Source organism: Euleptes europaea, chromosome 18 (genome assembly GCF_029931775.1).
Source record: "Euleptes europaea isolate rEulEur1 chromosome 18, rEulEur1.hap1, whole genome shotgun sequence".
NCBI classification, from domain to species: domain Eukaryota; kingdom Metazoa; phylum Chordata; class Lepidosauria; order Squamata; family Sphaerodactylidae; genus Euleptes; species Euleptes europaea.
Genome location: NC_079329.1, coordinates 21,970,242 through 21,987,125, shown reverse-complemented (window position 1 = coordinate 21,987,125; position 16,884 = coordinate 21,970,242). Strand labels below are relative to the sequence as shown.

The following is a 16,884-nucleotide window of genomic DNA, read 5'->3' as shown; positions in this document are numbered from 1 at the left end:
AGCATTTTTGGGGAGGAGGGGAGGGCCGGGCATGAACAGCTAACATCTGGCTCTCTTGAAGAGATATTTCAACGCGCCAATTATGCATTTCTAATTATTACCCACATGCGAAGAGAAAATGCCACGACAGAATATTAAACACTTGCCTCGTTTGAAGCCTGCATATTTAAATCAGACAGTTATTGCAGACTAAGGGGAAAGGCTTCTTATTCCATACTCATACAATCATCCCTGTTCCCTCTGAGAAATGTTCCAGGCCCCTTTGCAAGCCAGAAGCAGGAGGGGGGGCATCGTGATTTAGCCCCCGAAGCTGTTTTCTTTAGCAGGGGAGGGGCTGTGGCTCAGTTTGTAGAGCATCTGCTTGGCATGCAGAAGGTCCCAGGTTAAATCCCCGGCATCTCCAGTTAAAGGGAATAGGCAGGTAGGTGATGTGAAAGACCCCTGCCTGAGACCCTGGAGAGTCGCTGCCGGTCTCAGTAGACATTACTAACTTTGATGGACCAGAGGTCTGATTCAGTATAAGGCAGCTTCATGTGTTCATGTGACTTGTTCTTTTAATACATGTAATAACTGCAAGAAGAACACCAGCACACCTAACATTTTTTTAAACAAAACCATTTTCTTTGTAAATACAGCAAGTGCCTAGAGCCAGCACCTCTCCAAACAGAGGTGTGTTCCAAGGATGAGCTCCAGAGATGTGCATGAGCCCCTCTCTTGGTGGGGAAACATTACATAAGAAAATGCTTCCTTGCCTATATAGGTTAAAATTTAAAAGCTGAAGCCTGCTACAAGGCTTATTTAGACTTCCCTGTTCCCTATCCTCTTCCACTTCTCATTCCCTTCTGCCTAGCCCTCATATCTAAACCTGCTAAATCAGGTTTCCATCATCAAAAACTACCCACACATGAATTCTCTTCCACAGCTGCTTGACTTCCACACAAGACTCAGCCCTTTTAATGCTCACAGGCTCCTTGCTGGGTCCCCCCGCTTTGCCCAGAATCCAGTGTCTTTCTGCCTTTCCCAATGTATGTGGCTTTTCTCCATTTGAAGCCTCAGCCCGTTCCCTCTACAAAAGCCTGACAAAACAACCTGAGAATTAAAAGCAACAAGCACATCAGACGTGAACAGGAGTGAACTCAAACGACACGCTGAAGGTGTCCAAGAGGTGGAATCTTTAGCACTGGAATGACAAAGCAAATTAGAATGGCAAAATCCCACTTGGGATATGCTAGAAAGATGAAGACATTCACTGCAATGTTTCCTAAGCTTTAAGGAGATAAGGACCAATGAGGCTCAAATCTTCACCTAGTCTTCCAAAGTTCTCCATTTATTAAATCATTTGTTTGCTCTATACCAATGCATGTTAGATGCTACACATCACAATAAAAACTGACAACACTAGGTTAAAGAATCTAAACATTTTATAAAGAGACTAACATAAAAAAATTCTGAAGCATACAGCAATCTATATAAATCACTTAAATACATACAAAAACTACAACCCAACCCCACATCAAGGTAAAAAAATAAGTCCAACAAAATGTGGTGAACTCCGTGGGAGAGCTTCAGCAAAGAAGAAGATCAAATTAATCAGGTGAGTGTGGAAGATAAACAGCAGTCCAAAGAAGATCAGAAGAATCCAAATGAGATCAAAGGAGACGGATGTTCCGGATACAAATAACGAGTTCCGTTTTTGCCAATGGCTTCATCAGTCACTTGATCCCAGTAAAGTCTACATGTATTCAGCATTTTTTCTTTCCCAACGTATGGATATAGATTTAAAGCCCTCTGTGTCAATTTCATGACAACTCTCACAGCATTAACTAGTTAGATTGCTGCATGCTTCAGAAATTTTGATGTTAGTCTCCTTATAAACTGTTTTGATTCTTTAGCCTAGTGTTGTCAGTTTTTATTGTACATCATTATTTACAACACTGTATATTTTGCTTTTGATTGCAGATGCTACACATCAGCAGAACCTCAAGATATGCATCATTGATATACACTGCAAAAAGCACAGAGGGTTCAAAACCACCCAGCAGACCATCTGCCCAACTCCAAGGGCAGCCCACATCTAAGCCTTCCATGACAGTTCTTTACCCAACCTTTCATTTAAAACCACCCACATCATCCCACTTAGGACTGCATCTCCCCACACACACGCATAACTCAACACTAACAAACCCAGCATCCCATCAATTTCTCATATTGAACTACAACAGAACTACATCACCTGGCTGTCATCTGGCTGGTCACCCTGCCAGCTTGCCAAACATGACCCCTCCAAAATCCCATATTTTGAATAGCCTGTTAGCAACTGTAACGATCATTTCACTGTGCACTTCCTTTTTATCTTTTTGTAGTGTCAAGTCACAGCTCACTTGCGTAGGGTTTGCAAGGCAAGAGACGTTCAGAGGCCGTTTGCCATTGCCTGCCTCCACGTCACAACCCTGGCATTTCTTGGAGGTTGCCTATTGAAATACTAACCAGGGCCGACCCTGTTTAGCTTCTGAGATCCGACGAGATCAGGTTAGCTTGGGGCTATCCAGATCAAGGCGTGCACTTCCTACTTCTGATCATTTTTCCGGCTCTCACCCACATACACTACACTACGTTCAGCCAAAGCTGTTCTTTCCTCCCATAACCTGTATCTCAGCCCCACGACTCCTTCGGCGTACAGAGTTCCATTAAAAACGCGTTTCCTTCAACAATTCAAGCCCCAGAATGCTAAAACGAGCTCCCCACCACCACAGATTCACAGGCCCCAGACTCAAAGCTGCCCTGATCTCTCAGCAATCACCTTCTTACCTTAAGCAAATACAGAGAAAGGGGCCCTGAACATCTGGGCCGAGGCCAACAAAAGCCCCACGGCCGCATCTCCGAGCCCCATCAAAACGCGCCCCCCACTAACCCCTTTACCTGTTTTATCTGGCATATCAGCCGCGAATAAAAAACACATTTATTTATTATGTATTTATCCACTCCCAGCTTGCATAGATGAGGAGGCCGCCAAATACTTCCTCCACCCCCCCCCAAAGTTCGTGATTTCCAATCAGGGCAGGCCCCCTCAAGACACAAGCTGACCCACCCACCCCTTCAAGACCTTCCTCTCCCTCCCAAGACAAACACGCACCGCATTCTCCGTAGACCATTGTTGTTTTTTCCCCCTCCCTCCATAATTCCTCACCTTCAGATGCAGCAGCTCCAAAAGCCCCCCGCCACGACTGGGGGGGAATCCTCTCAACCCCCCCAACCCTCTCCCCATCACCCCCCATGACTTAGAGACACATCCCTTTTTCCCACACGTCACCCCAACGCGGCCCCCTCTGTTGTTTTCGAGCCCTCGCCTCTGCATTGCGCACACCTAATATCAACCCCCCCCCCCATATTAACACCTCCCCCACTCCAGGCCACAACACCGGCTTCTCCAGCAATGCTTCCCCACCCCCCTCACAAAGAGGTTGCAATAATTACCCGGCTCCACCGCAAAAGCTAGGCCCTTCTTCCCCCCCACCCTTTAGTAGGAGAAGAAGAGAAGGCTCGGCCACTGCCGCCGACACTGCCAGGGCCCGGCCTCTGCGGCAGCCATTTTACTCGGCTCGGCCCTGCTGAGGGAAGGGCGGCCGAGAGAGGCGGGGCGACGGCGGCGCCGCTCGGCATTCTGGGATTCGTAGTCCGGAGGGCGCCGTTTCCCGCGCGCGGAGCGGCCGGCTTGGACTGTGACTCCCGCGACGCCTCGGGAATCGCGTTGGTGGGGGGGGGCGGGGGAAAGGGCGCGCGCGGGGTGACGGGAGATGTAGTCGCGAGCGCGTCGCGCCGCCGGCGGTTGGGAAGGGGGGCGGCGACTCCCGCGGTGCTGTGCGAGACCAAAGGGCTGCGGTGTTGCTGGTTCTGGGAGTTGATTTCGAGTTGCCAGGGTTTTTTTGTTTTTTTTTCCCCTCTGCAAAATTCTTCTGTTCTTCATCTCTCTTGTCGGCTAAAGGGAGATCCTTAGGATTTTCTGTTGCCACATTCATTTTTTGAATAATTGACTGAGTAAAGGTGCTCAGCATGGCAATCATTTGCTCCAACTGTTTTGAGATCCGCTCTTGTTGTTTTGACAGCTGTTCATGTTGTTTTGCAGTGGTCTCGGTTTGTTTGGCAAACATAGCCTGGATTTTCTTTTCCATTTTTACTTCTTGCGAGAGTCTTTAGATTTTTCCAAAGTGTGGGTGGTTTAAAATCTTACGCTGAACCAAATCGCTTAGATGTTTAAACGCAAATCCTCCAAATCAGCTAACAGCTTAAAAAACACTTTTTAAAATTTTGAAGTACCATCGAGTTTTCAGGACGCTCTAGGTCGGCAAGCATACAGGAAGTAGAAAGTCGGCCGGAAACGATGGAACCGCGGACCTTCTGTCGTCCCCTTTCTGTAGTTTTTAGTAGAAAACCTTTTAATTGGTGCACTAGGGGGTTTCACTTCCGGTCCTGCAGTACCTCGAGTTGCCGGTGACAGTTGTTTAGGGTCGTCCATGTGCGGGGAAATCCGTGCGCGCTCAAAGTGGGGGGGGGGGGGGTTCGGCTGGTTTCGTGGGAGGGATTTAAAATAATCATGCCTTCTATCACAAATCAAAGTGCAAAAGAGAGTGTGTCTCTCCCCCCCCCCGCAATCATGGTTCACATTTTTTTTTTCTTCCAGGAAGGGAAAATGTTAGGGTTAGGGAGGCTTAGTGAAAAAACTTCACCAGCTGCATTTCTGTCTAATAGCAGCAGAACATCCATTTGTTACAGTGCTTTCCAAACATCATGTCTTACCCCGCACAACATACATAGGCCTAGGTATCTGGATGGGAGATAGGGTTGCCAACCTCCTGCTGTTGTGCCTAGTGAAGTGCCCTGGTTGTCTTATAGAGTCCAATGAAGACAACCAGGAGGAGGTTAAAAAGAGCAACAGTTCTTTATTTAGCTAAAAACAGACCTGGGGGTGAAATAACCCACAAATAAGATGTGCGGAGTTACTCACCCGAGAAACAAAGGAAAGTCAGTATCATTTATGCATTCACATGGGGCAGGCCCATGGCTGCTGACAAGCAGATTGATACACAAAAGCACCAATGCACATTAAGTGTCTACTCAACTCTAATTAGCATAACCTGTAGATATTGGCATAACCTATAGATAAGGCTGTCTCCAAGCAAGTTCTAGGTCTTGTGATCTTAGTCACTAGAAAAGACATTCCTAAGGATGAAGGTAATTCAGAGCTCTCTACTGGTGAAAGGCCGTACCAAGCACAGAGAGCATGATTTGTTGGTTCATGGCTCCCGGATGCCAACTTCCCAAAGCTTCCATGTGTGTGCATATGAGTACATGGTATTTTATACCAGCCCTTATATCTGGGCATTACACTAGAAAAACATTACCCCATGTAGATCTGATCAAGGATAACGCACTGGAGATCAGGAGTTAGTTTTACAGCTTTTACTATTTAAAGGTACCAGTTTAAATATACAAGCTGGGCTCAAATCTCTCCAGCCGAGACCCAAAGAGTCAGACTGCAGAAAGAATCACATTGTCATTTAGCATTGATCGACCTTTTATAGACTTCTACCAATAAGGATACATTTTCTAATTTTCCCATGGCATCATTCTTAATAAACAGTTTTCTGCAAATCAATTCTTTTGCTTGAGACACAAAGGTCCTTGTAATGAGATAACGAGCTAGCAAAGCAGAGAAAAACCGGCAGAGTTTGGAATGTTGCAGTTAGACGAATGTGTGCTTTATGCAACTGAATAGAAAGCAAGAGGAAAAGAGAGGAAGGGGTGGTGGTTGCTGACACACATTTATCTACACGGGTGTCATGTGTAAAAGGAAGATTCCTGCACCTGTTTATGTACACATGGGAATAGTGCCACAGGTAAAATACCTTTATTTTGGGCACTTCACAGGTACTAGCTAGAGATCTCCTGCTATTACAACTGATCTCCAGCCGAAAGAGATCAGTTCACCTGGAGAAAATGGCCACTTTGGCAATTGGACTCTATGGCATTGAAGTCCCTCCCCAAACCTCACCCTTCTCAGGCTCCGCCCCCCAAATGTCCAGGTATTTCCCAATCCAGAGGTGGCAACCCTAATGGGAGACCATGAAGGAAGTCCAGGGTTGCTATGCAAAGGCATGCATTGGCCAATCACCTCTGAACGTCTCTTACATTAAAAACCCTATGGGGTCTCCATAAATTGGCTGCATATATATATATATAAGGAGCTCAGCAGAGATATGATGCCATATAGCTCATCCTCCAAAGCTGCCTTTTTTCCTATGACATCTTGATCTCTGTAGTCTGGAGATCAGTTGTAATTCCAGGAGATCTCCAGGTCCCACCTGGAGGTTGGGAACTGTAGTTCCAAACAGCCAATGAGGGACCGGGTCCATCCAAGGATCAAAAAGGATTTTTCTTCAAGACATGTTAACTGAGGAGGGATCCATGGGTTCAGATCCTCAGTCAACTGGATGTCCTTAGGCCAGATGCTCTCTCTTAGCCTAACCTACCGGTACCTCACAGGGTTGCTATGAGAATGGAGAAACCCCTAGTGATTATAGTGTTGCATATGACTGACGAATGGGCGGGGTTAAATCCCAAGACAAATCTTGAGCTAGTGTCTCTCATAGGGTTGCCAGGTGGTGGTTGTAAATCTCCTGAGATTATCTCCAGGGAATAAAGATCCGTTCACCTGGAAAAAAATTACCAATTTGGAAGGTTGACTCTATGGCATTATACCCCACTGAAGTCCCTCCCCTCCCTAAACCCCCACCCTCCTTAGGCTCCACCCCCAAAATCTCCAGGTATTTCCCATCCCGGACTTGGCAACCCCACTCTCTCACCGTACCAATAAAGCCAGCATAGTGTAGTGGTTAGAGCATTAGACCAGAATGTAGGATATCCAAGTTTAATTTCCCATTCTACCAGGGCAGTTTGCAGGGTGACTTTTAGGCCAATTAAATACTCTCAGCTTAACCTACCTAACACGGTTGTTGTGAGAAGAAAACAGAAGAGAGGGGAATGATGTAGGCTTGGGGTCCCATTTGGGGATAAAAGCAAAATATAAATGAAGTAAAAAAAAATTAAAAATTGCAGGATTGTTGTGAGGATGCAATGGAGGAAGAGAAGTATTCGCTCGGATCATAGCTCCTCCAGGCAGGGTTAAAAGTTGACTGAAAGCACGACTCCTGCTCAGCATGAACATTTATGTTAGAATAAAAAGTATTAGTTTTTAAAGTGCCACAAGACTCGTTTACTTTTGTGTTACAAGCAAACACGAAATTTTAATAACTTTCTTTCTACTTTTGCCCCTAGGGTAGCCAACCTCCAGGTATTAGCTGGCGATCTCCTGCTAATACAACTGATCTCCAGCTGGTAGAGATCAGTTCCCCTGGAGAGAATGGCCGCTTTGCCAATTGGACTCTATGGCATCGAAGTCCCTCCCCTCCCCAAACCCCGCCCTCCTCAGGCTCCACCCCCAAAACCTCCCGCAGGTGGCAAAGAGGGACCCGGCAACCCTGCTTGCCCCGCATATGGAAGATACAAGCATAGAAACTTTTTTTTTAATTAAATATTTTAAATAAATTTTCAAACAATATATTAAAAAAAGATAAAAGACAAACAAAAAAAGGGCGAGGGAAACTGTCGCATTCGACAATGTGCTGCCAATGAGCCTAATGCAATGCACGCCCCTAAAAGCGGCATTCCAAGACCCAGACCGGATTGCCAAGAAGCAAGCTTCGTTGAACTCCCACCAAGCCCCTGCCCTATCCCATAGTGCCTTGCAGCGGGCTCTTCTCTTGAGCTTCATGGGAAATGTAGTTTTTGTACGTGCGAGGCGCCTTCCAGAGCGGAGCAAATCTGAATTCTCCCGCCCCTCCCCAGCAGCAATGTCGTCTCCATAGAGACCAGGAAAAGGTCATCCCGCCGTGCAATCGTCATCGGAGGAAACTGTCACTCTTTGATGGCGTCACCATCATGTTTTTTTAATTTATTTTTATTTATTTTATTTATATATTATATATATATATATATATATATAATATATATATATTATTTTTCAATAATTGCTATACATCTAATTTACAATACATCCTATATACCAATCTTTGACTCAATAAAAAATTAAAAAAGAATTTAGGTGCATGTCTTCAATATTAAATATAATTTATAATAATTGACTTCCCCACCGACTTCCTCCCTCCCTACAAATAACTGGTGTCTCCTTTGTATTAATATTTTCTAATCCTTATAAGTCATTATTTTGAATGCGTCACCATCATGCAAGGGGCTCTGGAGTTTTATCATTGCAAATCAGTTTTTTTTTTTTAAGCTTTCCAGCGGGGTAGGGGAGTGTGATAGAGAAACTCTGCAGAGCCAGACATTTTTTGCCACTTTAAAAAGTCCTGCCCCAGATAGATCACGATGGGTAGCCCTAAACAGCGGCGGACTGGGTCTAAAAATATTGGTTGCCAGGAGACAAAGGGGCGCCACCCATAACTATAAGGCTATCGTTTAATTTTTATAAGAAAAAAATAAAATTTTCCAAAAAAAACCCATAAGTGGAATAAAAGGTACAATTAAAAATTTAGTTGCATACAGTAGTAGTATTGGCACTTCTATTATATTTTCAAGCTACTAAAAGGTGATTAACATTTTTTTAATTTTATTAATTTTTATAATATAAAACAATATAAAAAAATACAAAAAAACAATATAAAAATACAAAAATAAAAATAACAAAAATACAAAATGCAAGAGTACATACAATTATTTTAAATATTTTGAATATTTGTTACAGTAAAATTACAGTAATTTAAAGTACTCTTAATACCCACCACCCACCCTAATACATGTATCCCACCACCAGTATTTGACTTCTGGAGAAGTGTTTGAACAGTATTAAAATTATTGATTATTAATAATATATATATATAAAAAGAAACAACAATATCTCTATAACTCATTAACTATTTTAGTAAAATTCATTTTTGCCAGTTTGTCCCAATTTACGACGGCTTTTGACCAAGATCTTTTAAAATCTTCCATATCTTTTAAACATATTGTCTAATATTGTCGAAGGCTTTCACGGTCAGAGTACATTGGTTCTTGTAGGTTATCCGGGCTGTGTAACCGTGGTCTTGGAATTTTCTTTCCTGACGTTTCGCCAGCAACTGTGGCAGGCATCTTCAGAGTAATAACACTGAAGGACAGTGTCTCTCAGTGTCAAGGGTGTAGGAAGAGTAATATATAGTCGGAAAGGGGTTGGGTTTGAGCTGAGTATTGTCCTGCAAAAGTAATGTGCTAATCATTAGCACATTACTTTTGCAGGACAATACTCAGCTCAAACCCAACCCCTTTCCGACTATATATTACTCTTCCTACACCCTTGACACTGAGAGACACTGTCCTTCAGTGTTACTCCTCTGAAGATGCCTGCCACAGTTGCTGGCGAAACGTCAGGAAAGAAAATTCCAAGACCACGGTTACACAGCCCGGATAACCTACAAGAACCAATATTGTCTAATGCTTAAGGGAGCCCACTTGCCATTGGGCAGACAGACACCCTGGGCAGTCAGCCACTGGCCATGTTAGTCTGTCACTAGTGAAGTGCTCCTGTATTACTCAATAGCCAATCATAAATAATACAGTCAGAGGTTAGGAGATTAACGATCTGTTTATTGTGGCCAAAATAAATACAGTCGGGTGTGCTTGCCCCAAAAGAATCTGGGCAACTCACACACCAGAACAAAGGGTTGTCAGAACCTTTATAACCTCTGGTCAGGGGTGGTACAATACACGTAATATTGAGCATAGACATACAAAGACCCAATAATGGACACCTTTGGATTAGCATAGGCCGATCAGTGGGGATTGAGGCGGTACCTTAGCTGGTTACATGATCTGGGGCAGGGAACATTCCTTAGGCCGTAGGTAATTCTGGGCCGTGTCTTGGTGGAAGGTTGTATCAGACACCGACAGCCTGATTTACTGACTCCTGACTCCTGGTTGCCACCTCCCCAAAGCCCTCATGTGTGTGTGCACATGAATGCATAGTATTTCAAACCTGCTCTTATACTTCAGGTCTAGCCTTTCCATAAGAGCAATTATGCAATCTGAACACAAAAGCATACATTCAGATAATAATAATGATTACTGGCATTTCACTAGTGGTAGAAAAGAGCAAGAGTCCAGTAGCGCTTTAAAGACTAGGGTTGCCAGCTCGGGGTTTGGAAATACCTGGAGGTTTTTGGGGTGGAGCCCACAGAGGACGGGATTTGAGGTGGTGAGGGACTTCAATGCCATAGAGTCCAATTGCCAAAGCAGCCACTTTCTCCGGGGGAACTGATCGCTGTTAGCTGGAGATCAGTTGTAATAGCGGGAGATCTCCAGCTATTACTTGGAGGTTGGCAACCCTATTAAAGACTAACAAAATTTCTGGCAAGGTATGAGCTTTCATAAGCCTCAGCTCACTTCTTCAGATACAGCTAGAATACTTGTGATCAACTCCTGTGGAAATCCTATCCTTGTGAAGACCCTTAGGAAGAATTCTGCCACCAACTTTTTAGGGACAGGTTTTAGGCGCCAGAATATACACATGAACCTCTGTGTGCAGGTTATGGGAAACAGCACTAGGACTTGGTCCCCAGTTTCAAGCCTGGAGACTAAGTCCTAATGCTGTTACGTTCTAGCTGAATCTGAAGAAGCGAGCTGTGGCTCACGAAAGCTCACATCCTGCCAGAAATTTCGTTAGACTTTAAGGTGCTACTGGACTCTTGTTGTTTTCTACTGCCCCAGATAAGCAGGGAAATCTTGCAACGGGGCTTCTCGGCAAACGCTGGATTTCAAACGATGGCGATGCCTCTCCTTATTCCTGTCGCACTCATGCAGTGCCACAGCCGTAAGCAACAGATCTAAAGACACTGCCCTCAAGGAAGGAATCCACAATGGCTTTCCTGAGCCAACCGTTGTCGTTTCCAACCGCAGCCTTTGCTGATGCTATGAACTTCTGTGACGACAGGACTTCACTAGAGTGGGGTCACCAGGATGCCAGTCTCCAGGTGGTACATGGGGATCCCCTGGAATTACAGCTGATCTCCAGATGACAGAGATCAGTTCCCCTGGAGAAAATGGATGCTTTGGAGGGTGGACTGTCTGGCATCGTACCTCACTGAGGTCCCTGTCCTTCCCAGGCTCCATCCCCAAATCTCCAGGACTTTCCCAACCTGGATCTGGCCACCCTACCCGCTGCCCCCATCCCCTGGCGGGGGCTGGGGGGACCTGGCAACCCTAAGTCAGGTGCAGCCTTTATGTCCACCATTTCTGAGAAGCTGGTTTTTATATGCTGACTTTCTCTACCACTTAAGGAAGAATCAAACTGGCTTACAATCACCTTCCCTTCCCCTCCCCACAACAGACACCCTGTGAGGTAGGTGAGGTTGAGAGAGCTCTGAGAGAGCTGTGACTAGCCCAAGGTCACCCAGCTGGCTTCATGTGTACAAGTGGGGAAACAAATCCAGTTCACCAGGTTAGCCTCCACCGCTCATGTGGAGAAGTGGGGAATCAAACCCGGTTCTCCAGATCAGACTCCACCGCTCCAAACCACTGGTCTTAACCACTCACCATGTTGGCACATACTCATTTAGACCCCCAATTTTCATACCTAGAATCACTTTATAAATCCCAGGCTAATGTCAACTCCAGGTTGGGAAATGCCTGGGAATGGCAGAGTGTGGGGAAGGATTTCAGCAGGGGTGCGATGCCTTAGAGCAGTGGTTCCCAAAGTGGGCAGTACCATTCCCTGGGGGGCGGTGGTATAACCTAGGGGGGGCACTAAGAGGCAAGGGGGCAGCAGGGAGGCACTAGCGGTGGGCCTCTTCAACTGTGTTGTTCACTAATTTACAATAGATCAAGCTGCGGCACCATGCTGGCAAATTTGGTGGAAACTATCAGCATTTTTTCCCCAGACTTTGAAGAGCTGGTACCACTGGATCAAGTTCATCAGTTTTGTTGAATAAATTTCAACTAAAAAGTTTTCATCTGATTTTGAATAGACGTGCAATTAATTGTTACTGTTTTGAAATTTTATTGTTATTATCTTTAGTGAGTCATGCTATTTTGAATAATGTTTTTTAACAGATAGGGTAGGGGGCGCTGGGGTTGTGTTTGTGGAACCAAGGGGGCGGTGGCCCGATGTCTGGGAACCACTGCCCTAGAGTCTACCTTCTGAAGCTGCCATTTCCTCCAGGGAAATGATCGCTGTCATTCGGAGATCAGTTGTAATTTCAGGAGGACTCCAGGCCCCACCTGGAAGCTGGCAACCCTAATCCCCCCTCCCTGCTCAATATGACATTATTTACTCGGGTACTACAGCAACTCGGAAATAAGAGCTGTGAGAACGGTGGCTCTTTTGGTTTAAATTAGGAAAACATAATTGCCATTGCCCTACATTCTGGTTCAACAAGACACCGCTGCTGCCAAAACATATGAAATGGAGCCTTACTGCTCCCGTGAACTGGGTGCTCCCTGCAGACCCAAAGGTCTTATGAGCTCTTCTGAAGCACACCCCTGATCCATTGAGGTTGCAAAAAGCAGGACTGGCTTTCTTTGGGGAAGGAGTAAGCACGCACCAGGAAACACGTCGGTGGGCACTATGGTTGAGGATCACTGTGCTGGCTCCAGCCTTAGAACACAGCTGTAAGTCACAGAAGTGACCCAATAAAACACATGAAGCTGCCTTATACTGAATCAGGCCCTTGGTCCAACAAAGTCAGTATTGTCTACTCAGACCGGCAGCAGCTCTCCAGGGTCTCAGGCAGGGGTCTTTCACATCACCTACCTGCCTAGTCCCTTTAACTGGAGATGCCGGGGGATTGAACCTGGGACCGTCTGCAGATGCTCCACCACTGAGCTACAGCCCCTCCCCTAAATGTGTGGATTTTTCAGTGATGGCCTGGCCTTTGGACTTCCCAGTCCCAGCAGGCAGCCGGCGGCCAGGAGCAAGCCAAACAGAGCCCGAACTGCACTATCAGCACCATCAGGAATGCCCAGCTTGGACCCGGCCAGCGACGGTGACTAGCATCGGCTCACCCGTGGGCTCTGCCAGCGGCACTCCTAGCTGAGTTCAGCTCAAGGAGTTGCTGATGTGCTCCCAGATAGCAGCAGCGTGGGAGGAAGGGCTGGTTGAGCCGACACCCTTTGTGTAAAGCCAGTGTGATGTAGTGGTTGGCATGTCATACTAGGATTAGGGAGTGTGTGTGTATGTGTGTTGTGCCTCAAGTCACTTCCGACTCAGGAGACCCTATGAATCCATGTCCTCCAAAACGTTCTATCTTTAACAGCCTTGCTCAGGTCTTGCAAATTGAGGGCTGTAGCTTCTTTTATAGAGTCAATCCATCTCTTGTTGGGTCTTCCTCTTTTCCTGCTGCCCTCAACTTTTCCTAGCATGATTGTCTTTTCCAGTGACTCTTGTCTACTCATCATGTGACCAAAGTACGATAGCCTCAGTTTAGTCGTTTTAGGTTCTAGGGTCAGTTCCGGCTTGATTTGATCTATAACCCACTGATTGGTTTCTTTGGTGGTCCACGGAACCCGTAACACTCTCCTCCAACACCACATTTCCAAGGAATCTACTTTCTTCCTATCAGCTTTCTTCATTGTCCAGCTTTCAAACCTATACATAGTAACAGGGAATACGATGGCATGAATTAACTATCTTGGTTGCCACACATCCTTACACTTCAGAATCTTTTCTAGCTCCTTCATGGATGCCCTTCCTAGTCTCAATTTCCTTCTGCTTTCTTGGCTGCAGTCTCCCTTTTGGTTGATGAGGGGGCCAAGGAATGGAAAGTCTTGAACAATTCCAATTTCCCCATTGTCAAGCTAAAAGTTGAAGAAGAAGAAGAGTTGGTTTTTATATGCCGACTTTCTCTACCACTTAAGGCAGAATCAAACCGGCTTACAATCACCTTCTCTTCCCCTCCCCACAACAGACACCCTGTGAGGTAGGTGGGGCTGAGAGAGCTGTGACTTGCCCAAGGTCACCCAGTTGGTTTCGTGTGGAGGAGTGGGGAAACAAATCCAGTTCACGAGATTAGCCTCCGCCGCTCATGTGGAGGAGTGGGGAATCAAACCCGGTTCTCCAGATCAGACTCCACCGCTCCAAACCACTGCTCTTAACCACTACACCATGCTGGCTCCTGTAGACTCCTCACAGTCTCCTGTAGATTCCTCCTCCTTACACGGTTGCTTGTTTGGGGCAATGAGCCCCATCTGCAGACTGTCCAACTGGGCAATCCTCGCGCTCCAGCAGGGTGCAAGAAGAGCACCCAGGCCAGCCAGGCGGAGGGTGCATTCCATCGGCTCCCCCTCACTCTCCCCCTTCGCGTTGCAAGGGAGCCCGGAGCCAGCAGATGGGGATGGGCAGGGGAGGGAGGGTCCCAGGGCAGAGGAGCAGCGGCCGCCCCAACTTCCTTCACACAACACATGAAAGGAATGTGCTGCCGGTGAGCTCATGGCCCCCTCCACCCATGCCAGGGGAGGCGCTGGGTCCTAGCGCGCCTATTCCAAGCCAGGAGAGAAGGCTGCTGGGGGGGCCCTCCGTCTCTCCAAAGAGCCAGCGTGGTGTAGTGGTTAAGAGCGGTGGTTTGGAGCAGTGGACTCTGATCTGGAGAACCGGGTTTGATTCCCCACTCCTCCACATGAGCAGCGGAGGCTAATCCGGTGAACCAGATTTGTTCCCCCATCCGTACATATGAAGCCAGCTGGGTGACCTTGGGCTAGTCACTACTCTCTCAGCCCCACCTACCTCACAGGGTGTCTGTCGTGGGGATGGGATGGGAAAGTGATTGTAAGCCGGTTTGATTCTTCCTTAAGTGGTAGAAAAAGTCATCAAAAAAAAAACCCAATTCTTGTTCTTCCAAAGAAGCGCCCAGGAGCCCCGATGCCATCCATGCACTCAAACGCACATTTAAACATAAGAACATAAGAAAAGCCATGCTGGATCAGACCAAGGTCCATCAAGTCCAGCAGTCTGTTCACACAGTGGTCAACCGGGTACCTCTAGGAAGCCCACAAGCAAGACAACTGCAGCAGCATTATCCTGCCTGTGTTCCACGGCACCTAATGTAATAGGCATGCTCCTCTGAGACTTGAGAGAATAGGTATGCATCATGACTAGTATCCATTTTTACTAGTAGCCAAAAATAGCCCTCTCCTCCATGAACATGTCCACTCCCCTCTTAAAGCCTTAATGAGGAGTGTGGCGGCACTTGAGGCCCACTACGTTTTTCTTCCTGCTCAAACGTCCTTGGCCCACCGGAGCCCACTTCTTCAGATGCAATGAGCAGATCCTAACCGCACAGATGTTTTATAAAGATAAAGGTCCCCTGTGCAAGCACCGGGTCATTCCTGACCCATGGGGTGACGTTTACTAGGCAGACTTTGTTTACAGGGTGGTTTACCAGTGCCTTCCCCAATCGTCTCCCCTTTACCCCAAGCAAGCTGGGTACTCATTTTACCGACCTCGGAAGGATGGAAGGCTGAGTCAACCTTGAGCCGGCTACCTGAACCTGACTTCCGTCGGGATCGAACTCAGGTTGTGAGCAGAGCAGTACTGCAGCTTACCACTCTGCACCACGGGGCTCTTAGATGTTTTATAGATCACAACAAATAACCGTGTTTGTCAGTAGCAGCAGAAAAGAGCCAGAGTCCAGCAGCACCTTAAAAACTAACAACATTTCTGGCAGGTTATGAGCAGGGTATCTGAAGTGAGCTGTGGCTCCCGAAAGCTCCTACCCTGCCAGAAATTTTGTTAGTCTTTACAGTGCTACTGGACTCTGGCTATTTTCTACAGATGTTTTATGTAGGAGGAATGCAACGCAGAGCAGCGTTCCCCAAAGTGTCCTCTGGTCTAGGGACACTTTCACGCATGCCAAATAATGCACTTTTGATCCACTTTCAAGGCACTTTGCAGCTGCATTTTACTGTGTGCAGTGGCAAAAACCCCTCTTGCAAACGATCATTAAAGTGCATTGAAAGTGGAATGAAAGCGCATTATTCAGCATGTGTGAAATTGCCCTAGAAAGCATCCCCCTGCCTCAAGTCTTGTTAAGTCTGGAAGGTGTCGCAAGAACCTGCTTTCCTTCTGCTGCCCCAGTCTAACCAGATGCTACCCTCTCTGGAAATACATCTCTTTCAAACTAATAAGGCTGCCATCTGGAATGCTGTTGTAGAATAGAAATACAGAGCTGGAGGGGACCTCGGTGGTCATCTAGCCCACCCCCTGCTCAAGGCAGGACATTCACACCTGCCTCCCCCCTCTCCCCCAGTGACCCCTGCTCTATGCCCAGAATGTACCGTCGAACTTCAAGTAGGCACGTGTAAAATCAAGCTGCTTATCCAACTTCCCAACGTCTACCCTGGGCCTCCCCATCTCATTCCAGAAGACGGGAATCTTGGCACCCTACTCCATACCCCTCAAATGCAACTTCTGGCTAGCCTCTTCCTGGGCATCCCATCTAGTTGCCACTGGCAGGTTTTCCAACAGGGGCCCTCCCTCGTGCTTTCCTGATCCCCATAAGAACATAAGAAAGGCCCTGCTGGATCTGACCAAGGCCCATCAAGTCCAGCAGTCTGTTCATACAGTGGCCAACCAGGTGCCTCTAGGAAGCCCACCAACAAGATGACTGCAGCAGCATCATCCTGCCTGCGTTTCACAGCACCTCATATAATAGGCATGCTCCTGTGATCCTGGAGAGAATAGGTATCCATCATGACTAGTAGCCATGAACAGCCCTCTCCCTCCACGAACATGTACACTCCCCTCTTCAAGCCTTCCAAGTTGGCAGCCATCACCACATCCTGGGG

The 16,884-nt window shown here is 46.8% G+C and overlaps 1 protein-coding gene across 1 annotated transcript in view; it reads right to left on the bottom strand.

The window, feature by feature from the left end:
• Positions 1–16,884, bottom strand: part of LASP1 (LIM and SH3 protein 1) — a 279,531-nt gene that overhangs the window by 95,070 nt on the left and 167,577 nt on the right. The gene's annotated exons all lie outside the window — the stretch shown is intronic.